The sequence below is a fragment of the Jaculus jaculus genome, chromosome 3 (genome assembly GCF_020740685.1).
Source record: "Jaculus jaculus isolate mJacJac1 chromosome 3, mJacJac1.mat.Y.cur, whole genome shotgun sequence".
NCBI lineage: Eukaryota > Metazoa > Chordata > Mammalia > Rodentia > Dipodidae > Jaculus > Jaculus jaculus.
In genome coordinates, this window is record NC_059104.1 from 15,945,796 (window position 1) to 15,971,050 (window position 25,255).

At 41.6% G+C, this 25,255-nt stretch overlaps 1 protein-coding gene and 1 non-coding gene across 2 annotated transcripts in view; both read right to left on the reverse strand.

Annotated features, from left to right (window-relative positions):
* Window positions 1-25,255, reverse strand: part of Hs6st3 (heparan sulfate 6-O-sulfotransferase 3) — a 770,396-nt gene that overhangs the window by 721,785 nt on the left and 23,356 nt on the right. The window lies entirely within an intron of this gene.
* On the reverse strand, window positions 4,185-4,296 carry LOC123459717. Its single transcript, XR_006636471.1, has one exon. It is a non-coding gene; the product is annotated as a U6 spliceosomal RNA (small nuclear RNA).

The following is a 25,255-nucleotide window of genomic DNA, read 5'->3' on the forward strand; positions in this document are numbered from 1 at the left end:
TCAAAAGTAACAATCAGAAAAAAAAAAAAAAAAGAGTAACAAAACATCCTAGAGGTTGAAAAGCAAACACAGAAAGAGTAAAACTACCAAAACCTGGGAGTTGAGAAATAAAACCAGCAGGAGAGAAAATTACTATATAAAGAATACTAGGGCTGGAGAGATGGCTTAGTGGTTAAGCGCTTGCCTGTGAAGCCTAAGGACCCTGGTTCGAGGCTCTGTTCCCCAGGTCCCACGTTAGCCAGATGCACAAGGGGGCGCACACGTCTGGAGTTCGTTTGCAGAGGCTGGATGCCCTGGCGCGCCCATTCTCTCTCTCTCTCTCTATCTGTCTTTCTCTCTGTGTCTGTCGCTCTCAAATAAATAAATGAAAAATTTTAAAAAAAAGAATACTAAAGAAATTAGCAAATGACATTTAAAAGTACATGTAACTGTTGTGCCACGACCCCTGACCAGGAGCCAAGACCCCATGACCATAGCCGAGACATTTACAGGTTAGACTGTGATAAGGCAAATGTAAAAAAAATTAGAATTTTACAAAAAAAGTAAAGAATATCAAAATTAAATGGCAAGCAAAACAGCAAGGTGTTAGCAGAAAACCAGATATAAGAACTAATGTAAGAGAAGTGATAGCTCAGAAATCAGTCCATGCACTTATAGTCAGTTGGTTTTCAGCAAAGGTCAGAATATATAACAAGGGAAGGACAGTCTGTCCAATAAATTATCTAGATATCTGTATACTAAAGAATCAATCGAGACACTCTTCTGACACCATATACAAAAATGAACAAAAACTAAATTACAAAATTAGATATAAGATACAAATATGTAAAACTAAGTAGACAAAAACATAGGTAAAACTCTGTTGCACTGGTCTGGGTAATAATTTTTTGGCTATGATCCACCAAATCCTACATGACAAGCAAAAGAAGTAAATTGGACTATATCAAGCTCAGCAAAGGACAGAATCAACACAGTGAGAAGCCACCAATAGACTTTGGGCAAGTTAATATTATCCCAAAGATATAAATAATCCAACAACTAAATAATAAGAAAGCAACTCACCCAGTGAAAATTGGGCAAAGTATCTTAACAGACGGTTCTCAAAAGATGATGCAAGTATTAGGTAGTGAAAGAAATTTAAGGGCTGGTGAGATGGTTTAGTGGTTAAGCACTTGCCTGTGAAGCCTAAGGACCCCGGTTCGAGGCTCGGTTCCCCAGGTCCCACGTTAGCCAGATGCACAAGGGGGCGCACGCGTCTGGAGTTCATTTGCAGAGGCTATGGCTGGAGGCCCTGGCGCGCCCATTCTCTAGCTCTGTCTAACTGCCTCTTTCTCTCTCTCTGTTTGTCACTTGCAAATAAATAAATAAAAATTTAAAAAAAATAAAATAAAATAAAATAAAAAATATTTTAAAAAAAAAGAAATTTAAGCAAGAAGAATTTATGATTGTTCATGGTTTGAGATGAGACAGCCTATCACGGCGTGGAAGGCACTATGGAGTTACGGGGGGATCCCGCCAACAACTCCTAATCCCTGCTTCAAGAACCCTATGTCTGCCATCGATGCCACAAGCCCAAACGTTTCCTCAGTCCTACAGAACACCAGTGGCTCAGGACCAATGTTTCAAATACAGACAAGTCTGTAGGAGACATGTTACACTCAAACCATTATATAGAAATGACTAACGGTGTATGAAAACTGGAGACTTGCCGGAGGAGGTAACAGCTGGGGCTGAGATTAGGGGGTGTGATAGCCAGCTCCCCAAAGTCAGATTTCGGCTCACTCTCCTGCTACTGTTTTCCACCCGCTGTCGTAAAGCTTCCCCCTCGAGACTCTAAATCGAAATAAAAACTTTTTTCCCACCGACTGCTTTCAGTTGGATGCTTCAACCCAGCAATGAGAAGTAACAACAGGTAACCACATTTGTCTTTCGTCCTTTGATAATAACAGTTTCGGCAGATCTCAGGTACTAGCATGGCTTTAATTTGTATTTCTTTGATGATTCAAGCTTTGGTGGTCTCAGTCCCTCATGCTTGTGTAGGAAGCAACACTTAACCACTGAGCCGTTTCTCTAGCTAAATAATTTCTTTTAAAGGAAAAAAAAAAAAAAACAGACAAAGTCTTAAGTGGACTAAGGAGCTAAGGCAACATAAAGGAGAACTTATAGGAACAGCTTCGGGGAACAGAAATTCTGAACAGCGAAATAAAACCCGCTTCTCTGTGATGCCACTGTGGATTTGTTTTGAACTAAGAATAAAGAGAGCAGGTGTGAGGATTTAACCTTCTACCAGTTCCAGTTCCAGGCAAAGCATTTCCAGGTGGCTATGATGGAAAGCTGAGACAGTGAGCTGATGAAAGAGTAGAAAGATCAGAATCAGTGCACTTCCCATGGCCACTTTCACCCAAGCTCTCATCAGCTGGCCCTCAAATGCTGCACTTGGTGGTGGGAAGGGATGACATTATAGTTGCAAGTAGCTGAGCTGGGTTTGGGGGCCATCAGAGGGGTATTTTAGGATTTCATAAAATGAGTAAGGTTTGAACATTTTCTAATAACTACATGGGACAGGCCATCCGAGAGAAAGAAGGTTGAAAACGTGCAAGCAGTCATAACGGAATGGGGAACTTCCAGACTAGATAGGATAGGATAAAGAGCTCACTGAAGGCTGGGCTGAAATTCATTAAATGGAAATCCTTTCATAAGCTGCTTTAATGCAATACATAGAGCTCCCCGAAAAGCCCAAGGCTTAACCAACGGGGCCAATAATGAATGCAGATTTGGGGATAGAGTTGCCCCTGGCATTATTTCCAAGACAAAGGAATTAGGAGAAGACAAGTTGAGAAGGATTGGTGGTAAGTCATTTTCTCCCATGGTATTCACTTTCATGTTTTGCAGACCCCAAAGCCTTCCTCAGTCTGAATTTGGTATACCATCCTGAATTACAGAATATATAAATAATCACTTTTCCAGAAATGGCATTTTGCCTATAGGACAAAATAGCTCATTGTAATGGGCACAAATCCTGACCCACAAAAAGACTCTAATTAACCCCTCAGGCACAGTTCCTTCTGGTGGATTCAAAGGAGTTGCCAGTAATATTCTCACTGTCTCTTACAAGGGTAAGGCTGTAGGCCATCTGAGGGGAGGGTGAACTGGAGATGAGACAGCAATCTGCTCTCTCCAATACACACACACACACACACACACACACACACACACACACACCTGCCAACACAAGCAGTTTTGCATTTGTCTATTTTTTTTAAACTCTGATGTCATTTATTGGCACAAAAATTATTCATATGCACAGTGTTTAGACACGGCTACACTTTATTCTTTGTGCATTTAATCGAATGTTTACTTTGTTTATACTTCCCAGCCCGCTCTCGTGTGCCCGTGTTCAGCACCTCCCTGACAGCGCTGTGACAGGCGTCCCCGCTCTAATCACAGTGGGCTCAGATCTCACTGCACATAGCAGGGCCAGTACAGGCCCCTCTGCGCTGTGATCTCAGCACACCTGCTCAGCCAAGGCCGCCAGGCCTCGAACTAACTCCTTCCTGGCAGGTCAGGCATCTGGTGAAGGGCGAGTTGCAGCATCACTGGGTAAGCAAGAAGCCGGACCTCTCTCAGCCATTGTGGCCCATCCTGCAAATATTGCCACTGCTGTCCAGGGACTGGTACGGTAACAGGACGGGTGGAGGGGTCAAGACTGCTTCCTTACCGTCCAAGACCCTGGTCAGTGTCCTCCAGAACCCCAGCCTTCTGGGCTGTGTGCTGTACTCAACTGGGAGAAGGAATGACCAGGTCGTTCTATCAGCAAATGCTTACGATGAGCTCTCTTGTAAGTCAAGTCACAACCCATGTTTCTAAACTTCCAACAGCCTGATTTATGTAGTGTTACTATGTTTCACTGTCCTGGAAGTGAATCAAGCCTTGTGTTTCTGTTTCTGACAGTATCTTCAACAGCAGCTAAAAGGTGGATTCAAACCAACTTTGAGTACACAGCAGTTCTTTTCAATTTACATTTCAAACTATTAACAAGGTCAAGCTTCTGACCATGGGTTCAGGTTAGTGAAAGCATAGAAAAGCCTTGGAGAAGATGCTGGGGTTTGCCAGGCCTCTGGTTACCAGAAGGGACACCAGCCAATGTAGCACTGATGGAGGTTTTCATAGGATGTCGCTTGTTTAAAAATATGGAACACTTTAGGACTTTACGTATCATCCTTGAGCAGGGTCCAGGCTCATCTTCTCTTCTCTGTATCATTCCGATTTTAGTATATGTGCTGCTGAAGTGGTCACTGTCCCCTATTTTTTTGTGTGTTTTAGTTTTTGTAGTGCCAGGATCAAACTGAGGACCTTGCATAAGTTAGGCAAGCATTTTATCATCATGCTATATCCCCAGATCTTCTAATATCCTCCTCATCTTTTTTTTCTGAGGTAGGGTCTCACTCTAGCTCAGGCTGACCTGGAATTCACTATGGAGTTTCAGGGTGGCCTTAAACTCTCGGCGATCCTCCTACCTCTGCCTCCCAAGTGCTGGGATTAAAGGCATGCGCCCCCATGCCCAGCTCCCCTCCTCATCTTTTAATGGTATTATAAGATTTCTCTTTTTTTTTTAGAAGAGAAATTCCCTGTAATTTGGATTATAGAAAAAAGCCTTGATAAGTTACAGTATTTCCCAAGAAGCTGCCTTGCTTCCTCACAAAATGATATATTCTTCTTTTGGGTGGGGTTATCTTGCATCCTCTTCGGTTATCATTTTCCCTTCTCAAACTACATTCTCCTTAGTATTCCACATAATAGACAACGTGTGCTCTATTGTTTTATACTTAGCTTTCTAGGGCCCCCATAACACAGCACCACAAACCCTGCAACTTGAACAAGAGAAGCACATTGTCTCAAGGTTCTGTTCTGAAGAAGTCAGCAGGTTCAGCTCCTTCTGAGAGCTGTGAGGAAAGGAACTCTTCTAGACCCGTGGATGATCATGCGATATTTTCCCCGCTATGTGTTTGCATAAATATCCTTTTCTTTACTGTTGATGTGTGCACATGTGGGCATGTAGGGTGTGTTTCTATATGTACGTGCACATGTGTGTGGAGGCCAATGTTGGGTGTCTTTCTCAATTGTTCTCCACATTAGTTTTTCGAGGTGGGGTCTTCAGTGAACCCAGAGCTCAAGTCCCAAAGACCATATATCTCTACCTTCCCCAGCACTGGTATTTCAGGATCATGCACAGTTTTTATATGGGTGCTAAGGATTTGAAACCAGGTCCTCATGCTTATGCAGTAATCACTGTGCCAACTGAGCTATCTCCCTAGCCCTTAAATTTCCCTTATTTATAAGGATTCCAGTCATACTGGTTTGGACCCAGCCCACGGTAACCTCATTTTAACATAGTAAATACTTTGCTTGGGGCTGGGTCAAAGAGTGTTAGTGTAACACATTCAAGGCCCTAGGCTTAAGACCCAGCACTATAAAAAGAGAGGGGGGGGGGAAGGGAGGCAAAAAAACACTATATCTTCAAAGAAGGTTGTATACTGTAGTATTGTTAGTATTATATTTAGGACTTCCCCATATGAATTTTACAGGAACACAAGTCAGTCCATCACACATACTTTTGTACATGTGATCAATAGCATTACTCAAGGCAGTAATTCAGATGAGCTGTTAGACAAGACTACAAGCTCCAATGTAACTTGGGTTCTTTAGTCCCAGACATTCTGGGCTATCTCATACAAAAGTATAGATCCCAGGAACTTGAAATGGCCACACCTCAATCCCATATAGAGCAATACTATACTGCAATTTCCACCTTTTGAAACTTCTTCCATAAAGTCTATGTAGCTATCAGATGGTCTGGAAATATCCTTGCTTACCATAGTATCCTCCTGAAGAACTTCAAGAGGATAAACTTTCCACAAAAGAACTGTGGCCAGAATAACCTGTTCCTCTTATCTGTACTGTCACTGACACTGTCTTTTTTTTAAATTTTTTTGTTCATTTTTATTTATTTATTTGAGAGAGAGAGAAAAAGAGTCAAATAGATAGAGCGAGAGAATGGGCGTGCCAGGGCTTCCAGCCACTGCAGACAAACTCCAGATGCATGCACCCCCTTGTGCATCTGGCTAAAGTGGGTCCTGGAGAAACGAGCCTCGAACCAGGGTCCTTAGCCTTCACAGGTAAGCACTTAACCTCTAAGCCATCTCTCCAGCCTGACACTGTCATTTTTAAGAAACAGCTTTGAAGGACACATCTCAAAAGATGAGATACAAAAATTTTATTGCCAGAATTATTCTTAGGAAGAATATGAGAAGAACAAAACTTAATAAATCTCTTGAGATAAAAGGAAACATCCCAAGTACATTCACATGTAAAATGACAGTTATCAAACTCTCTGCCACAAGCAAGAGGCATATGGAAGGTTCATGACGCAGACAGGGAAGGTGAATGAGGGGAAGAGAAAGAGATAGAGAACATAGAAAAGTGGGGAAAGAGCATAACAGAGAGTCTGAACCCTATGTCTCATAAGAACTCCCAAATGGGAAATCAGGGATCTGGGATCATAAAACGATCTGAGCTTTTACTTAGGCAAAAGCATTTAGCAACACCTGGAGGAGACAACTGGGCAAGAGAGTTCCCAGCTGACATCTGAGCAACAGCAAATAACTTCTATGTAGTTATCATGAGATGCACTTTAAGAATAACCTGCCCTGGGCCCTGCTCAAAGTGAGTGACTGTCCATGTGGGATAACCCTTCACTAATCCTTATCCTCCAAGTAGTCCAGGTCACAATGCTGCTAGTGCCCCATGGGACAGAACTTTATGCTTAGTCAACTCTCTCAAGTCATAACTAGTGTCAAAGCTGACTTCCAATTTTTTCAAGTCAGGCTCTCACTCTCTGCCAAGCTAGCATGGAATTTACTCTATAGCTACAGGATGAACTCCAGCTCATGGGGCTCCTCCTACCTCAGACTCCCAAGGGCTAGGACACAAAGATGATTTTCAAAGTAAGTCCTGGTCCCTAACATATATTGAGTGATTAATAATGTACCTTAGAAGTTAGTATGATTCTGGAAACAAAGATTTCCAAACCCCACCCCAATCATAATGACTCAGAAATTCTAGAATGTGGTTGGTTAGTCATATTTAAGTAAATCTGTTGCAATGAGTTTAGGGGTCTTGTTTCCATTCTTAGATTATGCTATCCAACAATTGTTTCTGCTTCTCTGTACTCTAATACAAAGAGTCCAGGGAGTGGGAAGAGCAGCACGAGAGCATATGAAGTTAATTCCCAGTACTCATAGACCATGCCAGACATGGTGTCGCACACCTATAATGCCGGCATTCAAGAGATCCCTGGAGTCCATTGGCTAGCCTAATTAGTGACCTCTACATCAGTGAGAGACCTTGTCTCAAAGGACATGGACTGCGCTTCAGAGAGTCTTCCACATGCACACAAATGCATGCCCACCTGCACGGTGATACATTACATTGATGGACAACTTTACAGGACCCAGAAACATGTCAAGTGTGACCCTTTGGGCATGCTCTATGAAGAATTATCTAGATTAAGTGAGCCTCTGGGCATGTCAGTGAAGGATTATCTTGTTTAGGTTAATTGAAATCCACCTTAACCATGGCAGGAAACATTATCCAGGCCAGGCTACTGAAGTGCATTAAAAGAAGAACGGGAGCAGTGCACCACCCTTCATCCTTATCTGCTTCCTCATGGTGGTCTGGATGTGACCAACGGCCTCAAGCACCCACCACCATTGCCCTGGCCTCCATGACGGACTATAAGTACAAAGTGTATGTCAGTATAAACCATTAGCCCTTACACTATTTTTTGTCAAGTATTTTGTCCCAGCCACAAGAAAGGTCTCACACACACACACACACACACACACACACACACACACACAGAGAGAGAGAGAGAGAGAGGAAGCAACCCAAATAACCACAAAGTCACAAGCCCAGTTATTCTCTTACTCTGCTTCCCACTCACCCAACAATTACACAATGTGTAGATCAACCCATGAACCTTCCAGAGGCCCGAGATTAAGAGCAGAACTCAGAGCATATGTCCAGATAACATAAACGTGTAAAGGACATTTCTAAAAGAAAAAATAAAAGACAACAGTTGGATAGCAGGAAAAATCAAAAGCATGGTAAAAGACAGCTTTAATCAGTAATCAGCTATGTGGAGGAATATCAAATATGTATTGGAATTAGCATACTAGATGTCATTAGTGACCCTACCAAGAGCCATTTACTGGACAAGCAGAGGCTAACATGCAAGTGCTGGAGGGAAAAGACACATAGGAGACTGTCAGCAAGTGCAGAAGATCCAATATTAGGAAGATATGAATGGTGGTGAGACTTACTCAGTCAGGGATGGCTGGGAAGATATGGACGGGGGTGAGGCTTAAACTCCATCAAGGATGTCTAGGATGATATAGATGGTGTTAAGGCTTAAACTCAGTCAAGGATGGCTGTGGCTGTTCACATTTCAGGAAGACACTTGCAGTCCTTGCAATGACAGAGGCAGATGGAGAAGAAGACAGCCGCCGACAGAGCAAGCACATAAGGGAGGGGGAGGATTGTAGCTTGGACAGGGTTGACGGGGGTATTACCTCAGTTCACCTGGGCTGATGGCTCAAGTCATTCAAGTGGTGGAACAACATGCTCTGCAGATCAGATGGTTTATAACCAGAAGAAAGCTGTTTCTCACAGTTCTGGAAGTTGGAAACTCCAAGAACCAGCAGCCTCTGTCTAGGGAGGGCCCAGGTCCCGTTTCACAGATGACCGTCTTCTCATTGCTTCTTCACGCAGTAGAAGTGGACAAGAGAGGTCTCCAAGGTCTCTTTTTTTTTTTTTTTTGGTAAGAGCACTAACACGTTCATGAAGGTATCACTGTCATAAATTTAGCTCGTCCTATTCACCTCCCAAAGGCTCCTTCTGGCTGCTGCCATTGCACCGTGGAGCAGCCAGCTGAATTTGGAGCGACATAATCAATCAGTCCATTCAGCTGGGGAACAGAGTAGCAAATCCTTTGCTGTCTTTGCCTAGACAAAGCAGGATAGGGAAGGGTGAAATGGTAGCTAGCTCTTTTAGGGGACATGGAAAGAACTGGGGATACCCTCGATAGATGTTTTCTTGATGCAACATAAGTTAAAAGCTTTCTACTGAGAAAGGTTGGGATAAGAAGAGACACAGAGAAGAGGGATCCTAAGGATAGAAGCAGTGATGACAAGGTTCAGTAGAGCCAGGACTCCAGGGTCAAGCCATGACAGCAGGATAAGTATCTGTGTGTTACTTCAAAGGCATTCAGCAAGTAGAATCCAGAGAGGAGCAAACTAGCACAGCCTCAAGTCCAACGCCACACTCCAGAGGAGTGTGCTACAAGCATCTGGGCAGCGCAGGGAGAGATGCTGGTGCTGACCGGAGAGACCGTTCAGTCAATCAAGTGTTTGCCTCAGAAGTCCAGGAACCTGAGTTCAATCCCCAGTACCCATGTAAAAATGCCAGACACAATGGCATGTCCCTGTATTGCCATCGCTGGGGAGACAGAGACTTGCTGGCTATCAGGTCTAGCCTAATTAGTGAGCTAACGGCCAATGAGAGATCCTGTCTCTAGATGGAGGTGAGTGGCATTTCTGAGGGTGATGCCTGAGCTTGTCATCTGGCCTGTGTGTACACAGACACAGACACATCATGCACACACACATGCATGTGTACCTGCATGTGCACGCACACACACGCGCGAGCATGTGCATTAGGAAGGTGTTGGTAAGGCAACAGTTTGGGTGATAAACAAAATGTCTTCTACTAAGTTGAACAGGAACAGAGGTCAAGAGGGGCTGTATGGCAAAAGTGCACTAAGGAGAGCACACGAGATCAATGTTGTACATGAGATGCACAAGCAAATACAGCAGAGATGCAATTTTGAGGGATCTGGAAGGAAAGAAACACATGCATTCACAAAACGAAAGCCACAAAGACATGCTGCTGGATAAGACCTTCTAACAGAATCTTCACCACCAGGGCTGGGAAGATTGTCCAGTAGTTAGAGACACTTGCTTCCAGAATCTTCACCCCACATCATTCCATGTGAAACTTTTTCAAGTGTTAATTATAAATGATCACATTAAATGATCCATCATATTTTATAAAAACTGCAGATGAATATTCATCATGTTACTATTTTTGGGGGGGGGGGTCAAGCTAGGGTCTCACTCTAGCCAAGGCTGACCTGGAATTCACTATATAATCTCAGGGTGGCCTCGAACTCATGGCAACCCTCCTGTCTCTGCCTCCCAAGTGCTGGGATTAAAGGTGTGCATCACCACCCCTGGCTTAATTTTTATCTTGTTTTCACTATACCTAATCCTAGGTAGGAATTAGGAGGCTTTTGAGGCTATGAAAATATAACATGATGGGAAAAATATATAATAAGTAAGCAAGATGAGGTTAATAAAGCTAAATAAATAAGTAGAGCTAAAAATGTGATTGGTTTATGAAGTCCCTTAAGTCATGATCAATGCGGTAATTCCTTTTAGAATTTCATGCTAGGTAAGAATTTTCTCCTAAGATACTAGCATATTTATTATTAAGCAAGGAGAGATCCTTAATGCATCCCATTTTCAGTGGATACATCTGAACTCCAGGAAACTTGAAAGTAAATATTTTCCCTAATTGTAATTACCACCTTAACCCAGGTTTTTCTACTTAAGCCAACAGCTTATTTCATTATTTATACCTTGCTATTTATCTTTTATTTAATGGAGTTATGGTAGTTTAATCTCATGCCAACTCAAACACCATTGGAATATGTGTAACACAAATTAAAAATAAATATTCAGAAATTTTGCTCTTAATTGCTCCACAAATAGCCAATGTTTTATTTAAAATTACTAGCTCCCTACTTGATTTCAAGCACAAAAAGTCCTTTCCGAAGGCATCTCATTCTACAATCTGACTTCGTACTTGTCTACATATGGCGGGATGTCACAGAGTAGAGATTCCTCATGCATCCGACTTATCACCCCATTTATCAGCCTCTCTTCAGCAGCGGAAGACCATGGATAGCACATTGTACATTCAAGCTGTAATAAATTTTATTGCTTATCAGCTCTCTAACCCACTTCGTGCTATCTATTCATCCTGTCATTGAAAGCTAGAATCTTTAATCCTGCCTACTATACTGCCCATAAGGTTAAGAAAACTGCATATTTAAGCCATATAACAATGTAGATGACCTACTGCATCAACAAAATACATCTTTTTTCTGATTACCCTGAGTATTTACTCCACACCTACGTGGCTCAAGAGTAGAATTCCAAGGCTGAGTTCAAGTGCCATAGCAAAAAAATTACAGGAATTACCTATCCTCATTGCTATTATATACTAAGAGGGGCTGGGTGTTATAGCTGCTAATAAATCCCATTACTGAAAGAAAATCAAATATCTGCTTCACTTCCTTCCTGTCTTGCTGTACATCTATCCACTGAAAAAGAAATGAGAAGTGCCAAAGTAAGGCAGCAGACTGGTGATGCCTGTCTGCCAAAGCAGCTTGGCTAAATGATTTTTGTTCATAGGAATCATTAATGCCTGGAGTCACTTATGCCATTCAAGTCCCCAGTGCTGCCCTTGTCCTAAAGGACAACCCTCTTGAGATGGTTAATAACTCCACACCTAAAATCGCTGTTCCTGGCAATTCAGTGGAACAACAGTCTAGCAATTGCCATCAAGAGAGCCATACACTCCAGCTCTAAAAACTATTAAGGAAAAATCTTGACTGTTTTACTTTGCTTCCTTTCTAATGTCTGAGATGAATCAGTCCGCATATGAAAAATATGAGAGCTTAAACCCATGCTCTTCAGCAGGCTTCTTCTAATGCCACTGGTAAAGCCTCCGACTCGGCCTGTGCTTGTAATGTTTCCCTAAACTCTGCATTTATTTTGCATGTACATGTGTGTGGTGTGTGTATGTACATGTGGTGTGGGGGGTGTGTACTGTATACATAACTATGTACAGGTGTGTGACCTATACACACAGGTGTGGAGGTGAGAGAAAAACATCAGGTACCCCCACCTCATGGCACATCCATTGTATCCTTGCAACAGAGTCTACTGCTTGCCATTTTCAGCAGCCCTTGCAATGTACTTGTCTCTGCTCCCTATAAGACTGAGATCACAGTCATGCCCAGCTACTTACATGGGTGCTGGGGAATTGAACTCAGGAGGTTTCAGGACCCCTCAAGTCCTCATGCTTACATGAGAAGAGCTCTTACCCAATGAACCTTCTCTCCAGCCTGGTATTTATTTATTTATGAGAGGGAGAAAGAAAGAGGCGGGTAGAGAAAGAGTGGGCATTTCAGGGCCTGGAGCCACTGCAAACAAACTCCAGACACGTGTGCCACCTTGTGCATCTGGTTTACATGGATACTGGGGAAACAAACCTGAGTCCTTAGGCTTTGCAGACAAGTGCCTTCACCACTAAGACATCTTTCTAGCCCAGCCCAGCATTTTTGATGTTCTAAAATAACAAGGTGATCTTTTTCTATGTTCCCAAGAAGAAGATGTAATAGAGGGTCCTTTACTAAAGTTTATGGAATTCTCAATAACCTAGCTTCTCTGGAAGAAGTTTCAAAGAGAGTTTGCCATTATGTGAGGGCTTTACCTCCATCCTTCACTCCCTGTAAAAATGAAAAGGTAAAGAGTCACTGGGTGATAAAGGTCATCTTAGCCAGAGCAGGTCTGTCCAGTATGGGAATGATATTCCAGAGCTCCTCTGGGAATAAACTCTACTGTGTGACAGATACTTTTACAGAAGACAGCATATCTATATATATTTTTTTCTACTCGAATTTACTGTGCAGATACAACTTTCCTCAGTAATGCAAACTAGCTAAAAAAAAAATTTCTTTAACAATAATCCAGCTTTCTTTAAGGGTGGCAGGAAGTCCTCATGAGTTTACATGAGGCTGTTCAAAACAAACTAACCAGGACAAAGAAACTGAGCCCTGGCCAATCCTCCTGCTTCAAAACCTTTTGAATGCCTTTAACTGAATAGCCCACCCATCACAAAGGCTGTTTGCCTAGTGTTCATTTCAGCGCTGGGTTTAAAAGTCCATTCACTCTGAGTAGTTTTTACTCACCAGCTGATACTGAGAAAGGAAATCTATTGTACTTGAATAATAGGCGTCTGCTCCACTATTTAAAAATAGTCAACTCCTCTAAAAAGATAAGCAAAGAAAGTGCAGTAGGAGGGATGAAACTCAAGAATTTTAAAGCATAGATAATAAGATAAAAAGTAAGTTAATAGCTTAAAAAATCTATTTTATATTGTATTGAGGTAAAGAGTAGCTTGTGAGACAGTGTACCTCCTAATGTGCCAAATATAAATAGTGATACCAGGTTTGCCAAGAAAGCAGCACTCTTGCTCATTTCCCTAATTTCTCTCTCCACCCCCATCTCTCTCTCTCTCTCTCCATATATATATTGAATTAGTAATAGATAAAGAGCATTAAAGATATAGCATAAATGGGACTGGAGAGATGGCTTAGCGGTTAAGCGCTTGCCTGTGAAGCCTAAGGACCCCGGTTCGAGGCTCGGTTCCCCAGGTCCCACGTTAGCCAGATGCACAAGGGGGCGCACGCGTCTGGAGTTCGTTTGCAGAGGCTGGAAGCCCTGGCGCGCCCATTCTCTCTGTCCCTCTATCTGTCTTTCTCTCTGTGTCTGTCGCTCTCAAATAAAAAAAAAAAGATATAGCATAAATGACCTATATTATGAAACAAACATTAGCATTACTCTTTGATTAGAAGCACCAGAAAGTTGAACTCTTAAAGTAAAATCATGCCACACTGGGTTGGCAACAATGTGATCATCAAATCAGCTATCTGACTCAGTTAAAATCTCACCCCACAAATTCTTTGCCCTTCGAAGAATACAGAAAAAAATAATAATAACCCAAGCCATTCAGCAAACTAACTGACAAGCTAAAGCTACCAGCAGGTTTTACCTGCCCTTGAATGTGCCTGATAAAGCAAGTGTATCTTACATACACCTTCTGCCCGATTGTTGGGACCCCTTCTTAAAATCCTGCTCTTAATTCTTATAACCACATCACCAGTTTGGAAGATTGAAAAGAGACAGGACAAATGGACATTGCACAAGCTGCATACAGATTGTGGGGATCCATTCACCCTACATGCATTCTTTTTTAAAAAAATATATTTATTTGTTGGAGACAGACAGACAGACAGAGAGAATGGACATACCAGGGCCTCCAGATGCATGCATAACTTTGTGCATCTGGCTTACATGGGTAGTGTGGAATTGAACGTGGGTCCTCAGGCTTTGCAGGCAAGTACCTTAACTGCTGAGCCATTTCTCCAGCCCCCCCTACTTGCATTCTATCCTCAAGGTATTCAACTTCATCACCTTTCCCCTTTGGTTATTATCAAGTGCTTTCTCTGAATTTCATAAGCCACAGGAGTAGTGAGTCTTCCTTCTGCCTGAGTCATCATGTTCAGTGGTCTCTGGTGACATAATTGGAGGCTAACATTGCATCATTGCAATTTCCCATACAAGTAATCAAAGTGAAGAAATAAACTCAGTTAAGATGGAGAAAATATAGATCAATTTGGTTAGCAATTTACAAGAGCATAATCCTGAGATGATGTTAACAGAAATATGTTGCACTGTACCAATAGATTTGCTACCAATGGTCTTGATCTGTTTCCAGGCTCTTGGCATCCTGCTCAAAGTAGTGAAGAAGCAAGAAACTTTATTAAGAGCAATGTGATAGCAAAGGTTTGAATACACAGCCAGAAGGATCAGTGGGCTGCTCAAGTTGAAATGACCCAAGGGTGGGCTGGAGAGGTACCACAGTGGTTAGGGCACTTACCTGCAAAGCCAAAGGATCCAGGTTTAACTCCCCAGGATGCATGTAAGCCAGATGCACAAGGTGGTACATGTGTCTGGAGTTCATTTGCAGTGTCTGCAGGCCTTGGCTTTCTCGCGCTCTCTCTCTCTCTCTCTCTCTCTCTCTCTCTCCCTCTCTCTCTCACACACACACACACACACACACACACACACACTCTCACACACACACAAACACACACAAATAAATAAGATCAACAATAATTTTAAGCCACAGCTGAATCCACAGAGGAATGGGGAGGTGAGCAAGAGTGTTTCTTCCATGGTGTTCCTGGCAATCAGCACCAGGGTGAAGAAGACAGACCCTGAGGACACTCAACACCTACCAAAGCAGAGATCCAGAGGCTCCTAAGAGCTCGTCACTGAAGTAGGCTTAAAACTCACCCACCACAGCTCAGGGAATTTTGTGGAAGAGGGGGTAGAAAGATTGTAAGGGCCACAGGTTGAGACATCATGCCCAGAGACATTCCCCTCCCCAAAAAATAACTGACTACTGCTCCCACAATGCATAAACTACAACCCTATGGGGAATACCTGCAACCCCACTGAAAAGCATACCTAAGAGCATTATGAGGGAAAAGGGTATTTAATGCCCAAGCCAGGCAGTAACTATAAACTATTCCCTGCCTGATAACTTAGAAGAGCATTAGTTTATCTTAATATAACCGAATACAAGAGAATCATGGTTAGAAAGAAAGAAATATGCACACAAGTACTTAAACCAAAACTCTTGCAGTTTTAAAAAAAACTTTGAGATTTCAGGGCTGCTGCTCCCCTAATGGAATGACTCTGGCTAATAAGACTAAACCAATTGTTTGTGACTCTGCAATGCCATCGTCATAAACACTGCTAGCCGGAAGAGCTACTCTGTGTGACGCGGTTAGGAGTTGGCGTGGCTGTTAGCAGTTGTGACCATCTGCTGCCTCATTTGCTTTCACCATTCTTTGGTGACATCAAAGTGATCCTAGCTGCCCTGAGGGAAGGAGGACAGCTATGAGGTGTCAACAGACATTATCACTGAATGATAGTAACAACCATGTGCCTTTTCTGCCAGTCTATGTTTCACAGCTCTCAGAGTGGCGCTTACCTCAAATGATCCTAGCTTCATATCTCCATTTGTTTGGCTTCTTTAAAAGCCTCTAATTAACATGCCAAGAAGCCCTTACAACTTATCTGCTTACTTAGATATGGCTCAATTCAGTTAAATAAAAGTATCTAGATTAAAAAGCATTAGTACATCAGAAACTCTGAAATTGCACACGTTAAAAACCTCAAAGGGAAATAAAAGCAATTTTGAGAACCTGAAGATGAATGGGATTATACCTACGACTAACTGAAAATATTTTTTAGACAGGTGTGCAAACAACTGAAATCTTCTGCGAGTAGTTCTAAAAGTGTCTGTGTTAGTAAGTGTGGTATTTGAGGCTGGAGAGATTGCCTAGTGGTTAAGGCACTTGCCTATAAAGCCAAATGACCCAGGTTCGATTCCCCAGGACCCAAGTAAGCCAGATGCATAAGGTGGCACATGTGTCTGGAGTTCATTTGCTGTGGTGGATGGCCTGGTGTGCCTATTCCTTCTCTCTCTTTCTCTCTCTTTCTCTCCCCCACCCAAATAAATAAAAATAAATATTAGAGAATGAACATCTTGGTGCTCAAATTTTGAGTCTATTTTCCTTTTCCACTGAGAATAGGATACATGGGTGTCTATTAGCTTTAGAACCTTCTAGATGGATCCCAAACCTTGCCCAGATCCCAGGCCTGCTTTGACATTTCATGAGCTTTTCTGATACTTCCATACTGCATTCCCTTTATCCATGTCCGCCTCCCACATTTGATACATTCAGGCCAATATGTCATCACTAGGCCTCTTAAATGCCACAACTGGCCATGGATCTACCAAGCTCCGTGTACTGAAATTTAAAGCGAGGGCCAGAATGAGCATGGTGGTGCACATCTTTAATCCCAGAGGCAGAGGTAAAACAGACGCTAATGATAGCGAGTTTTATTAGAAGGCCTAAGATAATGTGAAGGAAAATACATCTTTATTTTCCAAAACAGCAACATTCATAGATTTTTGTTCCCTTATAAAAGTTTTAAAGTACTTTTATGCATTCATTTGCAAGAGAGAGAAAATATGGCATGTAAGGGCTCCTATGGCTCCAAACAATCTCCAGACACATATGAAACATGTGTAGCTGGCTATTTATGTGGGTACTGGAGAATCAAACCTGGGATGTCAGGTTTTGCAAGCAAGCACCTTTAACCACTGAGCCATGTCTTCAGCCCTCTTATAAAAATTTAGTACTGACAAAAAATAAAATAAAAGGAAATAAATCCCAACAGTGATGCTGCTCTGAGGTATGAAAATTAAGGTGGAGGACTACGTACACATATATACATAGCTCTGTAATATCTAGATTGTTTTAGACAATAGGAATCACAACATGTAGGCTATCTCTAACTGAATTTGGTTAGTTAATAAGCAGGCTTTTCATATTCTTGAAATATTCAAGTACACGTGAGCTGAGTAGGAAAGCATTTGCCAAGCATGTGGCAGACCCTATGTCCAATCACAAGTAGTGGAAGAAGGGTGGGGGGCTGCACTTAAAATGATGTAAGACACTATATAGTTGCAGTGTTGGTTCATTAGAGTTGACTTGTGTTACCAACCAGGTGGCTTACAAGAAGAAAATGCATTGTTGAACCCAAGCATACGAAGCCAATATTTCAGGAGGCCCAAACTCCCTCAGACATCTGTGAGGGATTCCTTTGTCCCTTCTTTGCTTCTAGAAATCCTGGGTTATTCCTTGGCCTGTTGTTCAGAACTCCAAGCTTTGCCTTCTTCATTATAGAATTCTTTCTCTTTCTCTCTTCTCATCTTCTAAGAACATCAGTTATTCATCATCCAAGTCTCGTTCTAAGCACATATGTTCTCATTTCAACCAGACAACAGTGGCAAACACCCTACTTTCAAGTAGGATCACACTCTTTGCTACCTGAGTTCATATTTTCTGGATGATTACATACAATCCAACATTGAATCATACCCTAGGCAGAACCCAATATACCTTTCCTATTGTTTTCTATTGCAAATAGTCTATGCAAGTATTTTAGTCACAGTGCAGCATTTAGGGTTTCACCAATCTTCATATCCACCTATTGTACAGACTGAAAATGGAGGAGCAAGAATATTAACCCAAGAAGGCCAGTTAGGAGATGAAAGAGTCTGCATTCCCTCTGGCTCCCAGTCTGTGAGATTAATCACTCTCCAGTGAGAAATAAGATAGGTCCAAGTAAGACAGATCCAATGCAAATTTCACTCAGCCAAAGGCTGAAAATTATTCATCACTGACCAATCAGACTTCATAGATTTTACATTTCTTAAGTATTTGAGACCATCTTAACATCTACTTTTGCCAGAAAGTTGTCCTAAGTCTCAGTTTTTGCTATCTTGAATTCTAATAATAATGCCTATCATCCATATGCTAACATTAAAATGTACAAAGTACATCAATATCTACTATTGCACTTAATTCTATTGAATAAAAATTTTTTACAATTATCTGAATAATTAATATCCTTCTCAAGTAAACCATTACTTTTTTCTCCACTTTTTAAAAATGTCTCCTGTTGCTTAAAATTCCCTTAAGAAACTTTCATATCCTTCGCCAAATTAATTGCAATTATTTAATGCTATTTATACTGAAAGCATTAGTTTTATTTTATCTTATATATGAAGCACTAGAGACTAAAGATTTATTTTATGTGCCATAATTGTCTCAAGCTCATTACTATAATAGTTTTCCATTGATTTCTTAGGCCTTCCTAAGTACAGACATGTAGATATTTAGTAACATACATAACTCATCCGTTATACCTTTAGGATCTTAATCCTGGGGATAAGTGTATCCAAACTACTAATGAGGAATTTTCATAGAGAAGCTCAACACTCTTACTGTCTCTCCTTTCTTCTTCTCCACACTAGAAGTCTCCCTTCCTTACTGTTTCCACTCATTCACTTTGCCTTCTGTTATCTGTGCTCATTTGTTAGGACTGCCATAACAAGGAACTCTGGACTTAGTAGTTTCCACAAGAAAATGTTTATTTTCTTACAATTCCAGAGACTAAAAGTACCAGCTCAAGGTGTTCCGTCTGAGGCCGCCTATCTTGGCTTTTAGACAGTGGCCTTCTCTGTCTTTACATGGTTTTCTTTCTTCTTTTTTTTTTTTTCTCTTATTTATTTATTTTTTGTTGTTGTTTTTTATTTGAGGTTGGATTGTGCTCTAGCTCAGGCTGACGTGGAATTCACTATGTATTCCCAGGGTGGCCTCAAACTCACAGTGATCCTCCTACCTCTGCCTCCCAAGTGCTGGGATTAAAAGCATGCGCAACCACGCCCAGTTCTTTAAATGGTTTTCCCTCTGAGTGTGAATGTCTATGTGTTATTCTCCACTTGTAAGGATAATGGGCATATTGGATTAGGGTAGTGCTATAATTACCCCTATGATGGCCCTGTCTCCAAATACAATACCACTGAGATACCAGAGTTTTGGGGTGAGGGCGCTGAAACCCATAACAACATTTCTATGATGAACAGATTTGTATCAATCTGTTTTCTGTACTCATGGACTCTGTTACATATTTTAATTCAATCACATTATATCACAGTTTGCAACTAATGTAAATCTTCGCTCCAGTGCTCCCAGCCTGCCCTTCACAGCCCGCCTTGTTTTTGGTACCTCTGCCGCATTCAGTGTGCGGCAGTCATTCATCATCACTGCATATTTTTACAGATATTATGCTTTATTCTATCTCCTCCAGTAGATATCATCATTCAATCTTATCTCTTGGTGACTCTCAATATTTGTTTTCTGCCTCTTACTGCTGTAGATGTGTAGGCCTAGAAATGTGTTCTTCCTCCTTGGTGTTACGATAATTGCACAATTAGACTTGGGTTTCCTTATTTTAATTTTCAGTTGTTCTTCTCAATGGTTTTGTGATGTTTATGATATATTTGTGATGTTTATGATACATTTTATAATTGTTCGATTATTTTAATATATTTAGACCATAGGAGGCATCATACAATGTTAATCCTATTAGCATTTTCTCACAGATCCTTCTTTTATGAAATATTCAGACAAAATTAGTCTCTCTCATACACAAAAATTAAGATTCTTAAGACTGTCTTCGAAATAACTCTAAAAGCTTACAAGGAGAGTACAAGGGAAGGAAATTAACTAAATTACAAATACCTTGTTTGTGCTAGGAACTTGGTTCTGCGGCCTCATTAAGCTCTGAGTGATAAACACTGAGCACAGTTATGTCATTGCTCAGATAAGTACACTGAGGCTCAGCAAAATTAGTGACATTTTCAAGTTCACATATAAGTTAACTATTAAAGTTCAGAGTAAGGACTGAAGAGATTGCTTGGTGGTTAAGGCACCTGTCTATGAAGCCTAAGGACCCAGGTTTGATTCCACAAAGCACATGTAAGCCAGATGCACAAGGTGGCTCATTCATCTAGAGTTCACTTGCACTAGCTAGAGGTTCTGGTGCACCCATAGGCTCTCTATCTATCTATCTATCTCTCTCTCTCTAATAAAATAAATATTTGTGTGGCTGTGCAAATTTTTTTTTTCTTTTCTATGAGAGAGAGTAAGAGAGAGAAAGAATTGGCATGCAAGGGCCTCTAGCCATTGCAGTCAAACTCCAGGTGCACACACCACCTTATGCACATATGTAACCTTGTGTGCTTGCATCACCTTGTATGTCTGGCTTACTTGGGGCCTGGAAAGTCAAACATGGGTCCTTAGGCAAGTGTCGTAACTGCTAAGTCACCTCTTAAGCACTATGTAATTTTTTTTAAAAAAAAAGAAGAAAGCTCAGAGTCAAAATCAATTCATGTACTCCATAACTTGTGTTTTGCCTGGTACTTCATAGGAACTCTCATCTCTCTTTAGATGTCTTCTTACCTACTTCAAGTTTCCCTGAGCCTCTCTGAAATGTGAAGTGATGAGAGCAAGAGACAGGTGCCAACATAATCACAACCAAGAAGTAGGTCTGCCACATGCCCAGACTTCCCCCTTTCATCAACAGCTTAATTGAGTGGTGTGTAGACACCCATCAGAATGTGCGCTGAAGTTTAGCTCTGGCTATAATTAGAGAACTATCAGAAATGTGAAAGTTTGGCTCAATATGTATGTGGAGAGCATCTTTCTGTGTGCCAGATACAGTGTCATTTGCTAAGAATATGGATGAATGAAATATACATCTGTCACTGCAAAGTGTACAGTTTGGGAATCTAGTGGGGAGGGGTGACTTCTTTGCATTACACATGCCTGGGGGTTGGTTGCAATGATGTTTTCCCCTTTCAGTTTTGTTGGCTGGGTTTTGTTTTGTGTGTGTATGTATGTATGTGTGCGTGGCATAAACACATTCATATGTAAGTGCACATGTGTATGGGGGTTATGTGGTGCTTTGAATATAAATGTTTATTCCTCCTAGCCTGAGATATTTTTAATGAAGCTTCTGCTAGGCATGGTGGCATATGCTTTTAATCCCAACACTCAGGAGGCAGAGGTAGTAAGATCACCATGAGTCTGAGGCCAGCCTGAGACTACATGGTAAATTCAGGTGAGCCTGGACTAGAGTGATACCCTACCTTGAAAAACAAAACAACAACAACAAAATATATTAATCTTCCAACTTAGTCTTCAACAGGTAGAGCTCTGCGGGAGGAGTGTGTCACTGGAGGCGGATCTTGTAGTCCAGCCCTAAAATGTGTGTAGAGAGCCAGCTTGAGCTCTGGCTGTTGGTTCTCTCCCTGCTATGGATGTATGATGAAGTGAGCCAGCTTCCTCTGCCATGATAAAGCATCCCCTGGATTCTGTAAGTCTGCAATAAACCCTCTCCTCCTTTAAGTTTCTTCCAGTTGGATGTCTGTCCTAGCAACAAATAGGCAATTCCAACAGGGCACATGTGTGCATATGGAGGCTAAAGGTCATCATTGGTGTCTTCCTTAATCACCATCCACCTCATTTTGGAGGCAGGGTCTATCACTGAACATACAACCCACCAATTCAATTACCCAGCAGGCTCCTGGGTCTCATGTTTCTGCTTCCCCAGCACTGGGATTGTGGACATGTGCTACCATGTCCAGTATTTTACATGGATGCTGGCGATTTAAATTCATGTCCTCATGCTTGCAAAATAAGCACTTTACTGACTGAGCCATCTCCCCAGCCCCTTGTTATTGTTTATCAAAGAGGGTTACACATTTTGTATCACAGTATAGTCTTGAACTTGTAGCTATCATTTTGCCTCAGGTTCCTGAGTACTGTGATAACAGGCAGGAAGGAGATTGTCCCTTTTCAAAGAACTCAGCTCAGGTCACTGCACTAATTAGGGGAGAGCTGAGGATAGTCAATGACCACTCTATTCACTCTTTTTTTTTTAATAAGTTTTTTTTTAAATATCTTTTTAATTTTATTTATTTATTTATTTATTTATTTGAGAGTGACAGACACAGAGAGAGAAAGACAGATAGAGGAAGAGAGAGAGAATGGGCGCACCAGGGCTTCCAGCCTCTGCAAACGAACTCCAGACGCGTGCGCCCCCTTGTGCATCTGGCTAACGTGGGACCTGGGGAACCGAGCCTCGAACCGGGGTCCTTAGGCTTCACAGGCAAGCGCTTAACCGCTAAGCCATCTCTCCAGCCCCACTCTATTCACTCTTGACACCCTATCCCCACTCCACCCTGGGGCAAAACAGAACAGATACCCTTCCCCACCTCCCCACCCCCCACCCCCCCACCCCCCACCCCTGTCACTGACTAGTAATCTACAGGTGCTCAAAAGATGAAGTCAGCTAGTGAGACTTTTCTGCCAAGAAAAAAAAATGTATGATCAGACTTGTAAGAGATATATCAAGGACTAGGGAAATGACTCAGTGAAATAAAGTGTTTTTCACGCAAGAGTGAGGAGTGGAGTTCAGATGACACATATGTTCCAGGTGGGCAGGGTAACACATCTTTAATTTGCCCTCTGGAAGCAAAAATAGGCATCCTCAGGGCAAGCTGGCCTAGCTAGACAAGCCCAACCAACAAACTCTGGATTCAACTGAGTCAGTCTGTCTCAGTAAATAAAAGGGAGCATGAATGAAGAACATACCTGACATCAACCTGTGGCCCTCACCTAGACACACACACACACACACACACACACACACACACACACACACACGAGAAAAAAGTCAACAAGTGAGGAGACTATATACTTGGATCATAGGAGAACGAATGTGCTTACACGTGACCAGATTTTAAGACTCTTCTTGACTTCCACTGTCTGTTTTCCACAGGTGTTCCTGTAGTCTGCCAGCATTCTTAAAGATAAGCACCACTTTTATTGTGAGCTACTCGGGTTCCTGTCCTTCAGATGGATGTGAGCTCCAGCTAATGCAAGAATGAACATGCCGTGGGTTAAATGCTATCACAAACTTGCCAACAGCGTTTCATGGCTGGGCAGAGAGGAAGCTCATGGTCCAGCCACCACGGGAAACTTCCCGAGCTACATGCTGAAAGCTTTGAACGCTATGCAAGCATGCTGGTGAGGGGAGGAAAACAAGGCTAATGGTCAATGCAAAGTGCAGAAGGTCCGACCCCTATGCTTTCTCAATCTGGGACAAGCTACTGTTAAATCATTCAACAGCAACCCATCAGAGAAATTCACTCACAAGCATATACTTATTTTTTACCATGAACCGATGTGCTTTCTCAAAAAAAAGGGCAAAATAGAGCCCTTATGCCAAGGGAAGCCACTGCCCAGTGCTGTTGGCTTTGCCACTTACACAAAGACTTAAGAGATGTCTGTGTTTGTTAGTCCAAAACTGGATTATGGAATTCTGTAAGAACAGCTTTTTTACTTTGGGATCTTTTGTGTGCATCTGCATCTTATTAAAAGCAAATTTGCACTAATATGAAATACCTTTTATATGCCAGACACTTTGCTAGCAGTTTACAAATACTAACTCATGCAGACCTCAGAACTCTGCACGGCAGGCTCTATTATTATCCCCATTTTAGAGATAAGTAAAGTATGACACCAAAAATGATCATCTTCCCCATAAAGGTGGTGAGTAGCTGAGCTAGCATGAAAGCCCAGTAAGAATGAGAATCTACACTCTATCTTCCATTCCATGATGATTTTAGTCATAATAAAATCATAGGGATAGGCTGAAGAGATGGCTTAGTGGTCAAGGTACTTGCCTGCAAAGCCTAAGGACCCAGGTTCAACCCTCCAGAACCCACATAAACCAGATTCACATGGTGGTGCATGCATCTGGAGTCATTTGCAGTGGCTACAGGTCATAGCACACCCATTCTCTCCCTCTCTCTCTCCCTCCCTCCCTACCTTTTTCTCTCTCAAATATAAATAAATATATTTTTTAAAGATAGGAATGAAATTTGAATTTCCCACACTTTCACAGTTTATTATTCATTATTGTGGTCCTTCTTGGCAGAATTTAACCATGATACAATTTTGTATCGTCTTTAACATCCATCGTTCTCCAGCATGCTCTCTTCACTATGACTGTTAATAATCCAACAATTTGTGGTGCCACAATTTAGTCACTGTCTTCTGTTACAAATTCTGAATTGTTCACTGGTGTTTTTTTTTTTTAAATATATTTCTTTGCTAGTATACATAAGGAAGGAATAAATGTACCTTTCTCTTCTCTTGTTGAATTATTTCCTTGGGATAAATTCCCAAGGGCAAGATTCCTGGCATAAAGTTCCACAGGAAGTTTTTTTTGAGTCCTGATGTATGTTATTAAGACTGTTTTCCAAATGGCAACAACAGAAGGTAGCAATGCTGCAAATGAGCCCATTTTGCCACAATTTCACAAGAACTGTGTAATTATATATTTTTAATGTTAACTCATTTAGTAGGCCTAAGTTGTGTTTTTTATAATTTATATTTTACTTCCGTTGCTTACCGATGAGGTTAATATTTCTCTAGTTGTTTATTTACTGAGGCTCTTAATGAGAAAATTCCCTGTACATAAGGGTTTTTTTTTCCCAATTATCTACTTAGAATGCAATCTTTTTTTATATACCAGTTTGAATGCCTTTAAGAAGGTCATTAATCCTTTCCTGCCATACTTTGTGTGTTTTTCTTCAATCTGTTTACACTGGAGCTCTCAGAAGTCCTAAAAAGCAAGCGTTGGTGACAATGCTTAGGAACACCTGGACTCTGAGGCAGCCTTGGCCTGATAGATGAGGCTGTGACCTTGAGCAGGCTGGTTGGCTCAAG